This window comes from Capricornis sumatraensis, chromosome 5, assembly GCF_032405125.1.
Source record: "Capricornis sumatraensis isolate serow.1 chromosome 5, serow.2, whole genome shotgun sequence".
Classification (NCBI taxonomy): Eukaryota; Metazoa; Chordata; class Mammalia; order Artiodactyla; family Bovidae; genus Capricornis; species Capricornis sumatraensis.
Genome location: NC_091073.1, coordinates 97,056,868 through 97,077,079, shown reverse-complemented (window position 1 = coordinate 97,077,079; position 20,212 = coordinate 97,056,868). Strand labels below are relative to the sequence as shown.

At 49.2% G+C, this 20,212-nt stretch overlaps 1 non-coding gene across 1 annotated transcript; it reads right to left on the bottom strand.

Moving 5' to 3' along the window:
- Positions 1-16,587: 16,587 nt before the first annotated feature.
- On the bottom strand, positions 16,588-16,660 carry TRNAC-ACA (transfer RNA cysteine (anticodon ACA)). The gene has a single exon. It is a non-coding gene; the product is annotated as a tRNA-Cys (tRNA).
- Between the last annotated feature and the right edge of the window lie 3,552 nt (positions 16,661-20,212).

Genomic DNA, 20,212 nt, shown 5'->3' with positions numbered 1-20,212 from the left:
GACCTTGACAGTTTTGAAGATCACAGTCCTATTATTTGGTAGACGTCCTTCTGCTTGGATTTGTCTGATGTTTTCTCATGATTAGATTCAGGTCATGCATCTTTGGCAGAAGTATTAACCGAACTGATGCTACATTCTTCTCACTGAGTCCTGGCAGGTGGTACATGATTTCAATTTGTCTCATTATTGATGATGTTAACCTTGTTAGTTGAGGTAGTGATGGCCAGATTTCTCCACTGAAAGCCACTCTCCCTCTTGGTAATCAACAAGCATTTTGAACTCTGTAATATTGTGTTATTCTTTAAAATTTCACTCATTAGTTTTAGCATCCATTAGTATTTCTTAGTTGAGTTTGCTATTACTATGGAGATTGCCAATTTTTTTGCTCCATTCTTCCTTCTGTATTTATCAGCTGGAATTCTATTCTAAAGAAAAGCTTTGTCATCTCTATTCTTCCCTGCCCCTGCCCTGTCTCTCTACCCCTGTCTGTCTCTCTATCTCTGTGTTTCTCCCTCTCTTTCTGTCATCATAAGCTCATGGAGTCTGACTTTCTTCACTGAGTAATAATAACAAAAGGTTGTTGCTATTAATATTTAATATTCATAGAGCCCCTGACTTGACCTGTGAGCACTCATTCAGCCTGGCTTCTGTGTCCCTTAGTCATGTTTTGAGCACATCCTTACCTTCTGGTTCAAGATCTTTCAGGCTCATCTTGTGCTTTTCTTGCCTTAGCCTTGGAATCAGCCATTTCTCCAAGGAACTATGGCTCCTTTTAGGGGACAGTGGTATTTAGAACCCAAGAGCTGGGCCCTCTGTGTGCTCTTTGATTTTGGATTGTGTTATTCCCAGACCCTCTCTGTGGACAGAATTAGAAAATCTCTCTCTCTTTCTATGATATGTCAGTATCAATAGGAGGTTGGTTACATATGATAACTAATCACATGAGCAAATATATTGAGAATGATGGAATTCAGTGTTCTCACAGATGGAGAAAAGTTAAATACAAAAATGAAAATTAGAAAGAATCCTGTGATGTTGACTGTACTTAGACACATTGGTATAAATTAATGGCTCCTAACATAGATGTCTGCAGATGGTGATTGCAGCCATGAAATTAAAAGATGTTTACTCCTTGGAAGGAAAGTTATGACCAACCTAGACAGCATATTAAAAAGCAGAGACATTAATTTGTCAACAAAGGTCTGTCTAGTCAAGGCTATGGTTTTTCCAGTGGTCATGTATGGATGTGAGAGTTGGACTATAAAGAAAGCTGAGTGCAGAAGATCTGATGCTTTTGAACTGTGGTGTTGGAGAAGACTCTTGAGAGTCCCTTGGACTGCAAGGAGATCCAACCAGTCCATCCTAAAGGAGATCAGTCCTGAATATTCATTGGAAGGACTGATGTTGAAGCTGAAACTCCAATACTTTGGCCACCTGATGCAAAGAACCGACTCTTTGGGAAAGGCCCTGATGCTGGGAAAGATTGAAGGCAGGAGGAGAAGGGGACGACAGAGGATGAGATGGCTGGATGGCATCACCGACTCAATGGACATGAGTTTGGGTAAACTCCGGGAGTTGATGATGGACAGGGAGGCCCGGGGTGCTGCAGTCCATGGGGTTGCAAAGAGTCAGACACGACTGAGCGACTGAACTGAACTGATGACCAAGTAGGATTGTTCCAGAAGAATTTGCAAGAAAAGAGTTGAATAAAAGAAAGCGATATCATGTTCGTGGTGAGAAGGCTCCCCCTGGGACTTGGATTTTATTAGGTTTATGCTAGATGCTTTAGAGTTCATGTTGCTATTAAGATGCCATTCCAGGGCTTCCCTGGTGGTCCAGTGGTAAAGATCTGCCTGCCAATGCAGGGGACACAGGTTTGATCCCTCGTCTGGGAAGATCCCACGAGCCGCTTAGCAGCTAAGCCAGTATGCCACAACTACTGAACCTGTGTCCTGGGTTCACACTTTGCAACAAGAGAAGCCACCACAATGAGAAGCCCGTGCCCTGCAGCTAGAGAGCAGCGCCTGTTCCCCACAACTAGAGAAAGCCTGTGCAGCAGGAGACCCAGCACAGCCAAAACTAAAGGAAGAAATGAAATGTTGTTGTTTTAAAGAAGATACCATCTCTGGGAGTACAGCACATCCTGTGTCCAAGAGCATAAAAGCCACACACTAACAAAAGTGGGGAGGAAAAAAGCTCAGTTTCATGCTGACATCATGGGCTCTTTGCACCAGCTCTGATCTGCATTCCTGTGAATTCACTTATTAGGCAAAACTAAAATTTCTATTATATTAAGTGTCCATTGTCTCTGTTACTCAAAGTTGATAGAGATCCCAGTTCAACTTCCAACCAGATTTTTTGTGACACTTGACAAACAAATTCTGAAATTCTACTGAAAGGACAACATACTTGAATTCTGGGCAGCATAAAAAAAAAAAGTGAGAAAGAGGAAAGAGCAGTGCCCATAGAGAAAAGCATTTTCTCCAAGTTTCCCCCCCAGATTCTGCTTGCTTCTGTGAGACAAGAGCTGGGTCCCATGGAGGCTCTAATATGCAGAGGAGACAGGGAAATGTAGTTATATGTGGGTACATTGTTGCCTTAAAAATATGCTCCAAATGAGTTAAGACCTAAATGCAAAAAGAAAAGTTTTACAATTATTAGAATAAATTTTAGGTCATCTTTTTTGCTTTACAGCAGGGAAAGCTTATTTAAAGATGACAAAAAGTCTACACATCAAATCATACAGGAAATTTCTACATAAAGGAAACTTTACAAATAAAATTTAAAATTTGTACAGGATACAAGATACCATGAACACATTTAAAAGTCAATCAACATATTGATGGCAAACATTTTGAATATATAGAAAAGGAATTAAAATCTATCATTTGTAGAATATCTATAAATCAATAGGATAAAAGGGAAAACCACCCAATAGAAAACAAATGAACAATGGATTTAAGTACACAACTCACAGGAGAGAAAATATAAATGCTGATCAACAAATGATGTTCATCCCTGGAGTAATTAAGGAAATGTGAATCAAAACTCCACAGTATTTTTAATCACCAGCTTGGAAAAAAATTTCTTTATAATATCAAGTGCTAGTGAGGGTGTGTGGAAGTGGGCATGCCCATATAACTGCTGGGGGAGGGGTATTGATTGGTACAGCCAATCAATAGAGAAAAGAATACTATTTAGAGAATAATGTGATAGTATCTATTTAAAATGGAAAATGGGGACTTCTCTGGTGGTTTGAAGTGAAGCGAAGTGAAAGTCGCTCAGTCGTGTCTGACTCTTTGTGATCCCATGGACTATACAGTCCATAGAATTCTCCAGGCCAGAAAATTGGAGTGGGGAGCCTGTGCCTTATCCAGAGGATCTTCCCAATCCTGGGATCGAACCCAGGTCTCCCAAATCGCAGGTGGATATTCCCAACCCAGGGATTAAACCCAGGTCTCCAGCATTGCAGGTGGATTCTTTACCAACTGAGCTATGTTTAGTGGCTAAGAATCCACGCTCCCAATACAGGGGAGGGATCTGGGCTCCATCCCTGGTCAGAGGACTAGATTGCACATTCCGCAAAAAAGATCGACACAACTAAGACCCAGTGCAGCCAAATGAATAAATAAATACAATGGAAAATGTTCATATCCCATAACCAGTGATTTTGCTTCTGTGTCGGCACTAGAGAGACGGACACATAAGGAAACGCTCCCACATGTGCACACAGGCATGCACAGGAATGATCTTTGAGGTAGATTTGAAATATCAAGTCGTATACAGCAATAAAATGTGATATTTTCTTGGGATAGAAGACTACGTTGCAGCCAAAAGGAATGAACTATGTTTAAATGTGAAACTATGTTTAAATATGAAAAATATCACTAAGTGAAAAAGCCAGTTGCAGATGTTAAGGGTTTCAGAATGTCACCCCCCAAATACGCCACTTTGGCATATTGATTGTTTTGAATTAAAGGAATTTGAGAAACAGCTGGTGTAAGAAGGACACTCTGACCCTCCTTTATCTCTCTGAAAAGCAGGAGATAAATCTCCCACGTGAAAGGTACCTTCCCTGTACCAGGAGGGCAGAAGGCACCCTTATCACCAGAGATATGGAATCTAAGGCTGAGAACACTGTAAAAACAAACCTTGTTACTTCTTCAGCAATTTATGACCCCAAGCCCAAGCTCCTTTGTCTTGTTCATTCTTCACAAGTTTATTGTCTGTTTGTCTAAAAGGTATAAAAGCTGCCTTCTCTGGTCATTTCTTTAAGTATCATGTCTTTGTGGGGCTCCTATATGTATATAGTGGTAAAAAAATTCACCTGCCAGTGTAGGAGACGCAAGAGAGGCAGATTCAATCCCTGGGTGGGGAGGATCCCCCGGAGGAGGGCATGGCAACCTACTTCAGAATTCTTGTTTGGAGAAGCCCGTGGACAGTGGAGCCTGGCAGGCTGCAGTCCACGGGGTTGCCAAGAGTCAGATATGACTGAAGCAACATATGTGTGTGTGTGTATACGTATATGTAATTTGTTTTGTTTTTGTTTTTTGGCCATGCTGTGTGGTATGCAAGATTGAATCTGTGCCTCCTGCAGTAGAGGCAGCAAGTCTTAACCACTGGACCACCAGGAAAGTCCCCCATTTATATATTTTTAAAAACACTCTTCCATTTTTTTTTGGTGGTCTCTTTAATGGAGTGGAAAAAAAAATTCTTCTTAATCTTAAGGACCCACACCCAAATCGTGATAGTGACTCACTCTGGGCATGGGAAGAAGCAGAAGCGCTAGGTCAGTAGAGAATTTCAATTTATTCTAATAATTTTTAAGGCCACTAGATTCATGTATTGACTTGTAATTGAAATGAATTCAAATTCTAAATAATAAAAAATATACATGTATATCAGAATGGTTTGCATATTGCCCATAGCACTTTGTGAATGATTGTATTCACTCAGTTCAGTTCGATTGCTCAGTCGTGTACAACTCTTTGCGACCCCATGGACTGCAGCACACCAGGCCTCCCTGTCCATCACCAACTCTTGGAGTCCACTCAAACTCATGTCCATTGAGTCGGTGATGCCATCCAATCATCTCATCTTCTGTCGTCCCTTTCTCCTCCTGCCTTCAATCTTTCCCAGCATCAGGGTCTTTACAAATGAGTCAACTCTTCACATCAGGGGGCCAAAGTATTGGAGTTTCAGCTTCATCAGTCCTTCCAATCTATATTCAGGACTGATTTCCTTTAGGATGGACTGGTTGGATCTCCTTGCAGTCCAAGGGACTCTCCAGAATCTTCTCCAACACCACAGTTCAAAAGCATCAGATCTTCTGCACTCAGCTTTCTTTATAGTCCAACTCTCACATCCATACACGACTACTGGAAAAACCATAGCCTTGACTAGATGGGCCTTTGTTGGCAAAGTAATGTTCCTGCTTTTTGAGATGCTGTCTAGGTTGGTCATAACTTTCCTTCCAAGGAGTAAGCGTCTTTTATTTTCATGGCTGCAGTCACCATCTGCAGTGATTTTGGAGCCCCCACCCCCACCCCAAAATAAAGTCTGCCACAGTTTCCCCATCTATTTGTCATGAAGTGATGGGACCAGAGGCCATGATCTTAGTTTTCTGAATGTTGAGCTTTAAGCCAACTTTTTCACTCTCCTCTTGCACTTTCATCAAGAGGCTCTTTAGTTCTTCTTCACTTTCGGCCATAAGGGTGGTGTCATCTGCATATCTGAGGTTATTGATATTTCTCCTGGCAATCTTGATTCCAGCTTGGGCTTCATCCAGCCCAGCTTTTTGCATGATGTACTCTGCATATAAGTTAAATAAGCAGGGTGACAACATACAGCCTTGACGTACTCCTTTTCCTATTTGGAACCAGTCTGTTGTTCCATGTTCAGTTCTAACTGTTGCTTTCTGACCTGCATACAGATTTCTCAAGAAGCAGGTCAGATGATCTGGTATTCCCATGTCTTTCAGAATTTTCCACAGTTTATTGTGATCCACACAATCAAACCTTTGACATAGTCAATAAAGCAGTTCAGTTCAGTTCAGTTCATTAGCTCAGTCGTGTGCCTCTCTTTGCGACCCCATGAACCACAGCATGCCAGGCCTCCCTGTCCATCACCAACTCCCAGAGTTTACCCAAACTCATGTCCATTGAGTCAGTGATGCCATCCAACCATCTCATTCTCCGTTGTCCCCTTCTCCTCCTGCCCTCAATCTTTCCCAGCTAAGCAGAAACAGATGTTTTTCTGGAACTGGAACTCTCTTGCTTTTTCGATGATCCAGTGGATGTTGGCAATTTGATCTCTGGCTCCTCTGCCTTTTCTAAAACCAGCTTGAATACCTGGATTGGAGAATTGTGAGCACTATTTTATTAGAGTGTGAGATGAGTGCAATTGTGCGGTAGTTTGAGCATTCTTTGGCATTGCCTTTCTTTGGGAATGATTGTGTTCAGTTGACAGCAAACCCCTATGGGTCTTAGGCCAAATACAAATGGCTCTCAGGCCAGTGGCTTTCAGTGAATCCCTATGCTGTCTTCACAAAAGGCTCCTCCCAGCTCTCCTCCCCGCAAGGACTGGGCTTATGGGATCCCAGAGTAGACAGAGCTGGGAAACAGGATCCTTGGACATCCTGATATGACGAGGCCTGTTTTAAGAGGCTACATAGACTCTGGCTGCCCACAGGATCTTATACTTTCCTAAGCTGTCCTGATTTCCACAGCTCACACACCCGGATTCTCTCTGCCAGTGATCTCCAGGGTTACCTGCTGTGTCTGGCAACTGAGACAATGGAGCTCTGATTGTAAGTGTGGGAGCTGGAGGCCCTGCCTGGATGGTTGGATTCATAGCCACTGTGCCCTGGGTTCCCAATTCCCTGGCAGTCTGTTCGGTACCAGACACCCTAAGTCTGTAGCATCTCTTTTCTGCTACTGCTTCCATAGTGGGGGCTCCAGGTTGGGCTTGGGGTGATGGCATCATCTCTGCCCCATGTGCTGGGCCTGTTTTGCTGCCAGCTCGGAGGGGTCAGGGAAACCTCCTTGTGGGTCTCATGGGCTCCGGCGCTGCCCGGGGGCCCTGGTAGCCCACACAGTGGTTGCAGTGCCTGTTGGCAGGGTCCCCACTCCCTGAGTCCCCATTATCCCCAGAACCTTCACAGCTGTTCATCCCAGCCAGGAGCACAGGCCACCAAGGACCACTGTCCTCTCTGTGAGAAGCAGAGCACGCTTGGGCCGCTCATTTGTCTCCAGCTCCAGGGACAGACCTGATACACCCAAGAGGTATTTGCTGTCTGATGAAATGAGGAAAGGGGGAGCGAGAGGAAGGGGCGCTGCACGCATGGGCACCCCTGGCAGAATGAAAGTCACGTGGAGCAAGAGAAGCTCTGTCAGCCATCTCTAGCTCCTAGTTCTCCCCACTGCTCAGCAAGGTAAGCCGAGAGCAGGGGCCTGCCCCAGTGTGGGAGTCAGAGACTGGAGCCGGGGACGCCCTGGCCACCTGCAATCCCACCCATTCCCTGCATCCTCCCAGGCTCGGTCATGTGACCACGGAGCGCAGCAGAGGAGAGCCTTTCACACACCCACCCACCCCCTAAAGTGGGCCCTAGGCTTGAGCCCTGAGGGGAATCAGGATCTGTCCCCCTCCACCCCCAAACCCAGCCCTCACATCCTCCTCCCTCTGAGTCCATCCCTAGCAGGCTTAATTAACTTCAAGAGACACTGATAGCTCTGGGTGATGGGAGCTATAAAATTGCAAAGTCTGATTAAAAATAACAATAAGAAGGCCTATTGCCCATTAGCCTGTGCCTGAGCCCTTAAGGAAGGTTAATTAATTAATCATCTTCCTTACAGCCCAGGGAGGGGGCAAGGGTTATCTGTACCCTTTAAAAGGGGGAAGCAGGCGAGGCTTGGCTTGACTCACCCAGCATCCTTCTAGCTGTTGGATCTCCAGAAGAGAGCTGGGGCCAACCCTTGGAAATCACCCCTGGAAGGGGGGGCCACTCTTAACTCTGCAGCTTGCAGAGGTGGCTCCCCCTCCCTGGGCTTTAATCTCCTCATCTGTAAAATCCAGAGATTGGAATGCCAGCTTTCCAGGTCTCTTTCCATCCTCAACTTTGGGGACAACCCAGGCAGCCAGGCTGCCTCTACCACCACCTCCCTGGGGAGCCTGGGGGCCCTGCCCCTAACCCCAGGTGAGACCCTGGTCTGTTACCCTTTCTGACCTTTGATGCTTTCATTTTTTGTTTTTTAAATTGTGGTAAAAAACATACATAAATGTTAACATCCTAACCATAGGCTTCCCTGGTGGCTCAGTGGTAAAGAATCTGCCTGTCAATGCAGGGGACACAGGAGATGTGGGTTCAGTCCCCGGTTTGGGAAGATCCCCTAGAGGAGGAAATGGCAAACCATTCCAGTATTCCTGCCTGGAAAATTCCATGGACAGAGGAGCCTGTTGGGCAACAGTTCATAGGGTCTCAAAGGGTCGAACAGGACTGAATGACCAAACAACACAGTGGTTTCAAGGACATTTACATCGTTGTGCCATCCATTTCTAGAACTTCGTTATCTTGCAAATATGAGTCCATGCACTTAAGAAAGAATAATTCCCTATACCCACCTCCAGCTGCCTGGCAACCACTCTCTGTTTCTATAAATTTCACTGGTCTAAGTATCTCATGAGTGGAATCATTATTTGTCCTTTTGTGACTGGCTTTCACCTACCATAACCTTCGAGGTTCATCTCCATTGTAAATACCCTCAATTTTGTTGTTGGGATCTTCCCACCTTCTAGGATTCCAGCCTGGGGTGTCTGGGGGTGGGAGGTGCAGAAGGACAGGGAGGCTGGTTCTCACTCAGGCGCTGCCAGGCCTTGTGTCTGGAAGAACCAGGATAAAGGGGCACAGCCTCCGGGCATGTCAGTTTTACTTATTGGTAAACACTGGAAAACGTTACACATTAAAATAAACATGAATTTACCAAGAGGCAGAATGCAAAGTGCACATGAATTTTTCACTCGAAACTGAGACTTGAAAGAAACTCTCTGCTTGTGGCAAATTTTCTCCTAACCTTGGACCCTGGGGCGCTAGAATTTGATGGGAAGCTGAAGAACTCAGGCCCATGAGCCCTGGGCCTGGCCTGGACTCTGGTTTGTTTTGGTCTGAAGTGCCTGTGGTGGCTTGGGAGACAAGCAACAGCTGAAGGGCCTGTGCCCTGCAGGGTAGCTGGGCTCCATCACATTCCAGGCTAAGTTAGGCCTTAAAAACCCAGGGAGTCAAGCTTAGACCTGGTGTTGTTCTAAGCCCCTCTGCTGCTAATCAGAGATACACCTCCTCCAGCGAAGGGACCTGGAGCTGGGGATCATTAGTCTTGGATACAAGTCTCAACTTTGTTGTTTAGTCCCTAAGTTTTGGCCAACTTTTTTGCGACCCCATGGACTGAAGCCCGCCAGGCTCCTCTGTCTTTGGGATTTCCCAGGCAAGAAGATTGGAGTGGGTTGCCACTTCCTTCTCCAGGGGATCTTCCCAACTCAAGGCTTCAACCCACATCTCCAGCTTGGCAGGTGGATGCTTTACCACTGAGCCACCAGGGAAGCCCAAGTCTCTCCTTTCCCTGGTACCTCATGGTGGAAGCAGACAGGATGAAGGAAACAGGGGTGTGGCCAGCCTTGCGCCTCTGACTTCTCGGGCTCCTCCAGCACCTCCCTCAACCAGGAGGGGTCGCCAGAAGCAGCAGCCCCAGCAGGGCAGGTGGGCAGCCAGGGCCACCCGGCTTGGCCGCCAGGAAGTGCTAGAATCCACCCCGAGGCCACTTCTGCAGCCTGAGTGCTCCACAATAATTTGGCCTGAGAGATGAGCACCGGAAAGTTGCCTGTTTAATTTAATTTATTTCAATTTAATTTTAATTTAAGCTATTCCGCATTTGCTTCCCCAGCTATCTTTTTTCACTCTCAGGGTTGTTAAATTATTGCAGCTGGTGTAGAAAAGGAAGATGAAAAATAGAGAGCCCAGAGGAGCCCAGTCCCTATCTGAGATCCCCCCTCCCCTTCCTGCACCCGACAAATGCCCTGTGTGTCCCCTGGGGACCCTCCAGGCCAGACTGAGGTGGGGGTGGCGGACTGGCACCCCTGATGGACCCAGAGCCCCCTTTTCTGCCGCAGAGTGAGAGCTGTGACAATAGTAACAATTTGCTGAGTGTCTGCTATGTGCCACCCATCTTACTTTTCATTTATTCCTCCCCACACCCTGCTGGGAAAAGCAGCCTTCTCATTCTCAGATGAGCCACCTGAGGCGCAGAGGCCAAGTTGTCCTGGACAAAGAAGCAGCACAGTACAGGGGCTGGCTGTGCGTCCTTGCACGTGCAAATCGCCCTGTCTGAACCTCAGTTCCCAAATGGCAAAATGAAGTGAAGAAGTGAAGTGGAGTCGCTCAGTCATGTCTGACTCTGTGACCCACTGGCCTGTAGCCTGCCAGGCTCCTCCATCTGTAGGATTTTCTAGGCAAGGACACTGGAGTGGGCTGCCATTTTCTTCTCCAGGGGATCTTCCCGACCCAGGGATCAAACCCCGGTCTCCTCCATTGCAGGCAGATTCTTTACCATCTGAGCCATCAGGGAAGACCTGATGGGCCCTGATGGCAAAATGGGGTGATAATGATCATTCCTAAAAGAGTTTCACGGATATACTGACTAACTTAAATAAGTGCAAAAAAGTTACAGAAAGACTGGATGTAAAACGTGGAATGTTAGGAAGATTGTTCTTTTAGTATGAAAAGCAATTTCTGCATTGGAGGGTGGACACCTGGCTTTGTCTTTGGGACCAGCTGTCCCTGTGTTCTTCAGTGAGCCCTTGCAGAAGTCCTGTAATCATGCAGGTGGACAAGAGCCTGCTCCCTGTTGGAGGGTCAGGTGGGTGGTGTCTTGATGACCCAAAGACCTAACCCAATGGAAGCTTTGTCTGAGGATGGGTCCTCCCTCATCTCATCTTTGGAAGAACCTGCCCTTGCAGAGGCAATAGATTTTTTAAAAAAATTCTATAACCTAAAAGATATCTTTGTTTCTGTCCAAAGTCTCCAGGCCTTGGCACCGGCTCCTCCCTCTGCCCAGAACACCTTTCCCAGCATTCACATGGTAAGCTCTCTCCTGTACTTCAGGATTCTATTTAAATGTCACCTTCTCAGTGAGACCTCTACTGTCCATCATATTTAAAATGGTAGCCTCACTCCCTTCCTCCACAATCTCCACCTTTACCCTTGGATTAGTGCCCAGCCCCCGACCTTGCCCTGGGCACCTTCTAACACACTGTATTGATGCGGCGTCTTGTGTGTCCCCTCCACTAGAGTACAAAGGCTGTGAAGGCAGGGATTCTACCTGTTTAGTTTACTGCTGAATCACCAGAGCCTAGAATACTGCCCAGCACTACCTAGTAGAGGCCACAATAAGCAACTGAATTAAACAGAGGCATCTGCTGGACTTCCCTGTAGTCCAGTGGCTAAGAAGCTGCTTCCAGTGCAGAGACGTGGGCTCAGTCCCTGGTCAGGGAACTAAGATCTCACTTGCCGTGGAGCAACTAAGTCCACGTACTGCAACCGTGAGCGGGCAAGCTTCAGCGTCCGTGAGCCACAACTAGAAGATGACTGCTGGCCACAAGAAAGAGCCGGAATGTCTCAAAAAAGACCCAGCACAGCCAAAAAAAAAAACCAAAAACCAAAAACCAAAAAACCCAAAACAAAAAACAGAAGCATTTGCTCATTGGAGATGAGCAGAAAAGGGGATGTGATTGGGGGAGGAGGCAGGCAGGCCCAACGCTCTCTAGCTCACATTGAAGGAAAGACCTAGATCAGAACCAGGATGGGCTTCCCCAGCTCACCTGGGACGGATGTTGGTGACCACATGCAGGAAAGTAACCGCATAGATCAGGCTCTGGAAGGATGTGGCTGGACTGTCGGGACAGTCTTGTCAGGACAAGGCTGACTACAGCCTTCTCAGGTTGCCTGTGAAAGGTATGGCTGGTCCCACAGGAAACAAGGCAGTTCTGAGAGTGGGGTGGTTTCTGTCGAGTCAACCTCGCTCTGCAGGGCACATTTTTAGGGCGGCAGAGAGCTGGTCTCCGCGATATGGGGCATAGTCAGGGAGTGAGCCCGCCCTGAGCAGGTCAGAGTTGTGGGCGCCAAGGAGAGCCACTTATAATGGCAGTTGGCAAGGCTTTCCAGGTTTCAGAGGAAGAGTCATAGGGGAGAAGAGTGACCCCGTCCTAAGGCTGGGGTGAGGTCCTCAGCCAGAGTCCCCAGTGGGGCCGAGAGACGCAGAAGAGCAGTGACTGGACCGAGAGGCAGCAACGCGTCCGAAGTCATCTGAGAACTGAGCCAAGACACCCAGAGGGGCCTTTTCCAGAATGAACGTGAGAATATCCAATTCCGATTAAAAAAGAAAATTGACTATCAAAGCAAACAGCTGGTGAAACATTTTAAAGTATACAGAATCTGTGTATGTGAATAGAGAGACGAAGAATGGAACAAACAAGAGTATTACTGATAAAGAAAGATTAAAAAAAAACAGTTAGGCATGGATATCCATGATACACTAAATATCTGTGACACTCCCAACATGCTCAATATTCACAAGGTCTTAAACTGGCCACCCACTGGGAACACTCATTCTGGCTCCACGTGTGCCATGCCCAGGAAAATTAGTAAATTCAAATAACCCAGATGCTAACTTCTATTAACTCCTACTGTGGAAAATACCTTTAATAATCTAAATAAGTGCCAAGCGGGCTTGAATCTTTAGGAAAAAAAAAATGAATAGCTTCTCCCCAGGCTAATTGGTACAGGTCCTGCCTCTGCACATCTCTGATAGAGTAAGTGTTGGTGCCAGGCACGGAGCCCCTTGGCTCATCTGACCCATGCTCCCGTCACCATCAGTGACAAGACTGCTGCAGCAAGGGCAAGCAGGACACGTGGGCATGGGCAGTCAGGACTCAGCACTGTGCTTCTTACACCCGCAGGCACCCCAGCCTAAGCATGCTGACTTACCCAGCTCTTTGCCCTTGCTTCTCACGGCGCATTTTTAATTGATTTAATAAACCATGTGATTCGACAATCTTCATCCGGTCTGTGAGCCTTTCTGTCCTGTGAGCTCTGGGAAGCCAGTCTGGCTGCACGCAGAGGTAATTTCTCGCATGACACTTTGACACAGAGTAACTTTGAGACACTCCCTGATATTCCTGGGGAAGGGAGGGGTTTGGGGAACTCAGGTCACGAAAAGTCTACGAGGGGTGGCTGACTGCCCTTTCTGGGATGGCTGCAAGGCTATCTCCCTACCCAGATGGGGTGGAGGATCCACGCCCCCTGCCCTTGACCCCCCAGTGCCCATTGTGGCAGGCGAGGCTGCAAGACCGTGTTGGGTGAGGATGGTGGGAGTGACGTTAGGTGGCTTCCAGGGCTGGGTCAGAAAGAGCGATGAAGCTTCTGCTTCACTGGCTGAACTGAATTCTCTGGAAGACTTCAGCTGTCACAGGAGCAGCCTGACTGCCTGGAGGCTGCCGTGCTGTGAAAAAAAAGCCCAAACTGACTCACGAGCAGAAAGGCCACGTGTGGGTGTGACCGAGATCCCAGCCTCTGCCAGCATTGAACGCCAGACGTGGGAGCCAGTGAGCCTTGGAGCCCCAGGCCCTGCCATCCATGTCTGAGGAGATCAGGACACACCGGCTGCGTTGTCCCTGGCGCTGCCCTGCGTCCCCCTTCCGGGGTCTCCTCCCTGCCAGCCCGGTACAGGTACCGGTACCATAGGCGGGAGGGAGGGCTTACGTCCTTGGCAATGTCCATTCCTGAAAGTGAAAGTGCAAGTCGCTCAGTCGTGTCCGACTCTTTGTGATCCCACGGACTACACAGTCCATGGAATTCTCCAGCCCAGAATAGTGGAGTGGGTAGCCTTTCCCTTCTCCAGGGGATCTCTTCTTCCCAACCCAGGGATCGAGCCCAGGTCTCCTGCACTGCAGGCGGATTCTTTACTCACTGATCCACCAGGGAAGCTCCATTCCTGAGTGGTGGCCAATGCTGCTCCTGCGGCCCCTGCCCACCAGCACCCAGAGGCACTCAGGGTACTTACCTGAAGCACCGCCTGTTCTGGTCAGAAAGTGGCTCTTTGTGACCCATCTCCGACCCCACGCATTCCTCAGCCTGCCTGTCCCCCTCAAGGTTGGTGGTGCTACGGCTGCTGAAGGGGGCGCCGAGGCCTCTGCAGGGCACTGGGCCCTCCTTGGAACACACACGCTGTTTCCTATTGATCTGTCTCTCCAGGCCCTTCTCTTTCCTTTTCTTCAGAATAATCTTAAGGAGAGCAGCTTCCATCCCCATCTCTGGCCTCTCGTTTGCTCTCAGCTCCGCGTGCATCTCTCAGTTTCAGTCCATTTAGTTTACCTCAGGGTGTCTCACTTGTCCCTGTTCCTGGCCCCCAACCTGAACCCCTGCCCCAAGTCACTTGGGGGGATTCTACTGAGCACCACACAGAGAAAACTGCTTCATGGCACACCCTGGGGACTCGCTGCATGTCCATCTTCCCAGTTCTGGGCCAAAGAGATTCTCCGAGGCCCTTTGAGAAGCAGAGGCAGCAGAGAGGGGTTGCAGATGTGGCCTTGCCGAAGTTCAGCCTCGTGGCTCAGCAGCTGTGTGACCTCGGGCAGCTTGCTGTCTGCTTCAGCCTCCTCTTCTGCAAAATGGAGCATAACGGAGCCCACATCGTAGGAAAAAGGAGCGAATGCATGTGAAGGACTCGGAACAGGGCTTAGCACATAGTGGATGCTCTGCATTTGCTATTATTGTTATGCTGGTCTCTGGGCAGCCAGTGGTGGAGTGTGGATGGGGCTGGAGGTTTCTGCTTCTGTTGGAGGGGTCTACGAGCTTGGAATTCTTTCTAGAAGAGGAGAGAGTTACCCTACCTTCAAATTTACCATAAACAACCCTCCTCCTGTACCTTTACCTCCACCATGTAAACCATCCCAGCCTTTCTCTTTCATAGCTCTGGTCCTGCTGGGAAAGGAAGATGGTGGTCTCCCCATTGCCAGATGGGGACATGGTGATGCGGTGATGGGCGGTGGCCTGTCCCAGGCCACAGTCGAGTCAGCTCAGGCCTCTGTTCTCTGCTGTCCTGCCCACCATCCTTTCTGCCATCAGCCCATCTCCTGCAGCGGCCACAGTGGGGGTAGGAATCCCGGGAGCTCTGAGTCCTCTGTTCACGCCAGCCCCCGAGCCTGGAGACACCAGATGTCTGCAGGACTTGATTCCTCCCCCGCCCCCTATTTCTGGCTTTGGGGTGTTGGGAGCCCTGGAAAATGGCAGCCCGGGAGGGAGTGTCTCCGTTTGAGGACCATTTCCAGCCGAGCCTGGAAGGAGGCTCTGGTGAGCTCCCGCCCCTCCTGGGATGAGGGAACAGCTGCTGTGGGGGCAATGAGACAGTTGCAGATTCCACACGGCGGGGTGGGAGGGGTGGGGTTTGGAGCAGGGTGCCTGAGATGCCTCCATCCACCCTAGTCTCCATTTATCTAAGCTCTTGCCATCCTTCTAGCCCCTCTCAGGTATTCCCTGGAAGATTCTGGTGTCCCTTCCTCGTGGGATCTTCTGCTGGGTGGCTTTGGGAGTCCTGTCAGTACCTGATGCACTGACTTGCTTGGCTATTTCCGGTGTCCCTCTGGCTACCCCAACCAGACTGGAAGCTCCCAGAATACAGGGACTTTGCCAGAGTCCCCTGCTTCCTGGGGATGTGGTGCAATGACTGTCTGCTGGTGTGACGAACAAGGAGGTGACATGGAGACTTCAGCACCCTTGTGCAGCTCGAGAAGCCAGGGGTCCTGGTAGCGGGGTCAACAATGACTCACATGAGCCAGGAAGGTGAAGTCATCACCGCCAGCACCACCTCCACCCCTTGCTTTCATCGGCCTCTGCCTTTCTGAGCTGTGATTTACTCTGTCTCCACCGTGAGAGGTCCATGACAGGAGCCGGAGACATGCTCAGTTCTTCTGATGGAAGGCAGGGCACAGGCTGCTGCCCGCTGCTCATAAAACATCAAAGTTCAAGGGGAACCACGGACAGTGGCAGAGAAAAGCTGTCTCTCTCCTTCTGTGGAGTCCTGTTGACAGATACAGTGCCTGCCGTGTGGAACCAGGCAGAGGGCCAGCAAGCCAGACCAGCAATGAGGGACAGATGACAATCATTTCTGATTAGTCAAATTCGAGTCATCCACCTCGAGTTGTCAAACCCGAGGGGCCATCGCCACCTGCTATGCACTGAGCTTGGCGTCTACCCACTTGTTCCTCATGACATGAGACAGAGTCTATTGTCATCCCTATTTTATAGATGATGAAAATGAGTCACTTGCCCAGAGACACACACATAGCAGCAAGTGGCACAACCAGGACTTGAACCTGGGAGGTCTGACTCTTTATCACCACATTAACAGTAAATGAAAGTGAAGTCGCTCAGTCGTGTCCAACTCTTTGCAACCCCACAGACTGTAGCCTACCAGGCTCCTCCATCCATGGGATTTTCCAGGCAAGAGTACTGGAGTGGGTTGCTATTTCCTTCTCCAGGGGATCTTTCCAACCCAGGGATCGAACCTGGGGCCTTCTGCATTGTAGGCAGACGCTTTACCATCTGAGCCACCAGGGAACCATAAGCTTAACCTAACAGTAGCATTCCGTCGCTCACCCTGCCTGTGGAATAGCTCTCTGCCAAGGCTACATGTTCAGTCCCATACTGTCCCAGTCTCTCTGGGCCCAATTGTCTCAGTCAGCTCTTGGCATAATGAAGCTGTGTAACAAAGCGCTTTAAAAAAGCTCAGTGGCTTGAAACAAAGGTCATTTATGACCTGGGTCTCTAGGGTACTGACTCCCCAGGTGGCACAGTGGCCAAGAATCCACTTGCCAATGCGGGAGATGGAAAAGGTTCAGGTTCAGTCTCTGGGTTAGGAAGTTCCCCTGGAGTGGGAAACGGCAACCCACTCCATTATCCTTGCCTGAAAAACTCTATGGACAGAGGTGCCTGGCAGGCTGCAGATCATGGGGTCGCAAAGAGGCGGGCATAACTGAGCGACTGAGCTCGCGTGCATGCTACTGCAGTTTAGCTGCATATATTAGGCGCCTATTACGCACCAGGCACGGTTCTTGGTCAGGACCTTAGCATCTAGCCATTTGGCAGGGAAGATACACAAGACAGCCACGGTCATGAGAAACGGAGGCACTGTGATAGAGGCTGTGCAAAGTGACAGAAAGAGAAGAAGGGACCAGTTTTTCTCGGGGATGAATTGAGAGTAAAGGTAACATGTGAGCTGGGCTTTGGAACGGTAGTAGGACTTCAAGACACAGTGAAAGTGGGAAGGAATGCTCTGGAAAGTGGGGACTGCTTTAGTAGAGGCACAGGGACAGGAAGGGACTGAGGTGTTTAGTTTCCTGAGGAGCAAGATACACGGGTGAAGGATTAGGTCAGCTCCAGACAGAGAAGAATTAGGCCAAGCTGTTCGAGAAGCCCTTGACATTTTTTTAGGCTGTAGAGTGGACTTAGAGAGGACAGGAAGTTAAAGGCAGGGAAGTGCTAGAAGAGTTTGGCAGTTCTCCAGGTAAGATATTTGGGGGAACCCAGGGTCATCTGGAGCAGTGTTGGGCAGGTGGGAGCATGGTCTCCAGGTGGGAGGGGAAAGAGGGGCTCTGTGTAGTGTGTGATGAAAAGGAGACATAAGGAGTATTTCTGTGGGGCTCTCCTTTCCCCTTCATTTCAAAACCCACATTATTGAAATGTGTTTCATCAGTGAGTGGCAGCATCACTGAGATAAATCCAAGTCCCAGCCCCTGGCCCCACGGGGATGGTTTGCAGAACCCTCGTTCACCCAATTCCTTGTTAAAATGTTTATTCTTTGCTTGAAAATAAAACAGCAGCTCATTCTTTAGAGGCACAGGAGTACAGGCTCTGGACCCTGCTGGAGGCACTTAGAAGAGCCTGGCGCCAAGTGCTCACTCAGTGCAGACAGCCTGGCCGCCCGGAGGACTCCTTGGGTGCCCAGCTCTGACACGGGTGCTCAGAAGGTGATGGCTGGAGGCTCAGAGCTGTTGAAGAGGCATCTAGGATTCCCTGGGAGCCCCTGGAGCTCAGAACCTCCCACCTTCCCTTTCTCACCCCTCTGCCTGTTCTCCCCCTCTCAGTCACCGTCCCCATCAGCTGTGTGGGGTGACAGACAGCTGTCTGGAGATTGGAAACCCACCTCCCAGCAGTGGGAAAAGAGGGCGTGGCTGCCGCGGGGAAAGGCTGCTGATTTTCAGCCCATTTACTGGCTGGGGCTCTGTAGCTCCTGCCTCTCGCTGTTCTTTCTGCCCACCACGGATGGGAACTGGTTGATTTTACAGGCAGCGACCTCAATGCTCCCCGCTGCAGCAGGCAGGCCCCGGGCAGACTGCTGTGTGTCTATTATTTTTGATCGTCCGTTTTATGGGGCATGAAATCACCGTGGGGAACGCAAGGCCTGCACTGCCCTCCTCTCCCCTGGCTGAGGCCAAGGAGTGGCAGCAGGGTGGGGCCAGCCGGGGATCCCAGGGCGGGCACCACGCAGCAAGGGCGTCAGCTGGGAGGCAGGGTGCTGTGTGGGGCCAGCCCTTCACGGCCAAGGAGGGCTGAGGTGGCTTGGAGCCTCAGTTTCCCATTTCCGCCAAGTCCACAGGGCCTCATGCTCCCTCTAAGGGAAAGTTTCAGGGGAAAGTCCTAGCCTCTTCTAGCCCCTGGTGGCCGCCAGTGCGCCCATTTGTGCTGGCACAGCTCCAACCTCTGCTCGCTGAAGAGAAGCCCCAAAATATGCCTGTAGAAGCTCAGGACTTGTCACTCTAAACATACCGCTCTGCGGTATTGATTACTTTAAACTGTAGGCAACTGAGAAACAGCAAATGCGGGTAAAGGGTTTCCCTGAACTCCCTTCATCTGCCCAAAGACAGAGCCCCCCAGGGAAGCTCTGCTGTCATCAATCCCCTCCCCAAGGCGTTCATCAATCGAGGGGGACTGCCTCTCATCACAGGAGCAGAAACTAGAAGTGACATGACAGGCAGACAGGGTCACAGACAACCGTGCTCCCGTCTCTTCTTCTGAGGCCCCTTTCACCTTTCCTAAATATCATTTGAACTCCTTGCTGCCCTCTCCCATTGAATGGCACTTAATCCTGAACTCTAAGGCCGCCCAGGGGAGTCACTCGTTTCCCCCTGGGTGTCTCCCTGTGTACACGAGGTGGTGTTGTTGCTGTTGTTCCGTTGCTACAGCGTGTCTGACTCTTTGCGGCCCCAGGGGCTGCAGCACGCCAGGCTTCCCTGTCCTTCACCATCTCCCGAAGTTTGCTCAGACTCAAGTGCATTGAATCAGCGATGCCGTCCAGCCATCTCATCCTCTGTCGCCCCCTTCTCCTCCTGCCCTCATGAATATGAGATGTATATCTTCATAAACTTCCATTTGCTTTTCTCCTGTTAATCTGTCTTTGAAGACTCACAGACTTAGAGAATGAATTTATGGTCGCGGAGCAAGGGGACGAATGGGGGAAGGGACATTTAGGATGGATATATTTAGGGGAAGGATATTTAGGGATGGGATGGACATGTATACACTGCTATACTTAAAATGGACAGCTAACAAGGACCTACTGAATAGCACAGGGAGCTCTGCTCAGTGTTAGGCGGCACCCTGCATGGGAGGGGAGTTTGGAGGAGAATGGTCACATATTTACGTATGATTGAGTCCTTCGATGTTTACCTGAAACTATCACAATATTGTTAATTGGCTATACCCCCATAGCAAATACAGTTTAAATTTTTTTAAAAAATGGTAAAATGTTAAAAAATCTGTCTTTGAGTGCAGGGCTCTCAGATAAGAACTCAGAAGGGTGGAGGGAAGGTGCTTTTCTCCTCCTACACTGCCTCCTCCCTGTGTCTCAAACTTCCCTCTCCTTTCTCCTAGAAGGAGATTTAGGGCCCACCCTGAATCCAGATGATCTCATCCTGGAATCACTCTTTAGCTCAAGTACAAACTTAATGACATCTGCAAGGACTCCTTCCAGATAAGGTCACATTCACAGGTTTGTTGGGGACGGGGTTGGACTTGGACATACCCTCTGGGGCACACTGTTCAATCCGCTGCACCCAAGTCCGCGTGGAGATGTGTCTTAGTTCTCTTCCCTGGCTGCCGTGTGACAGGGTC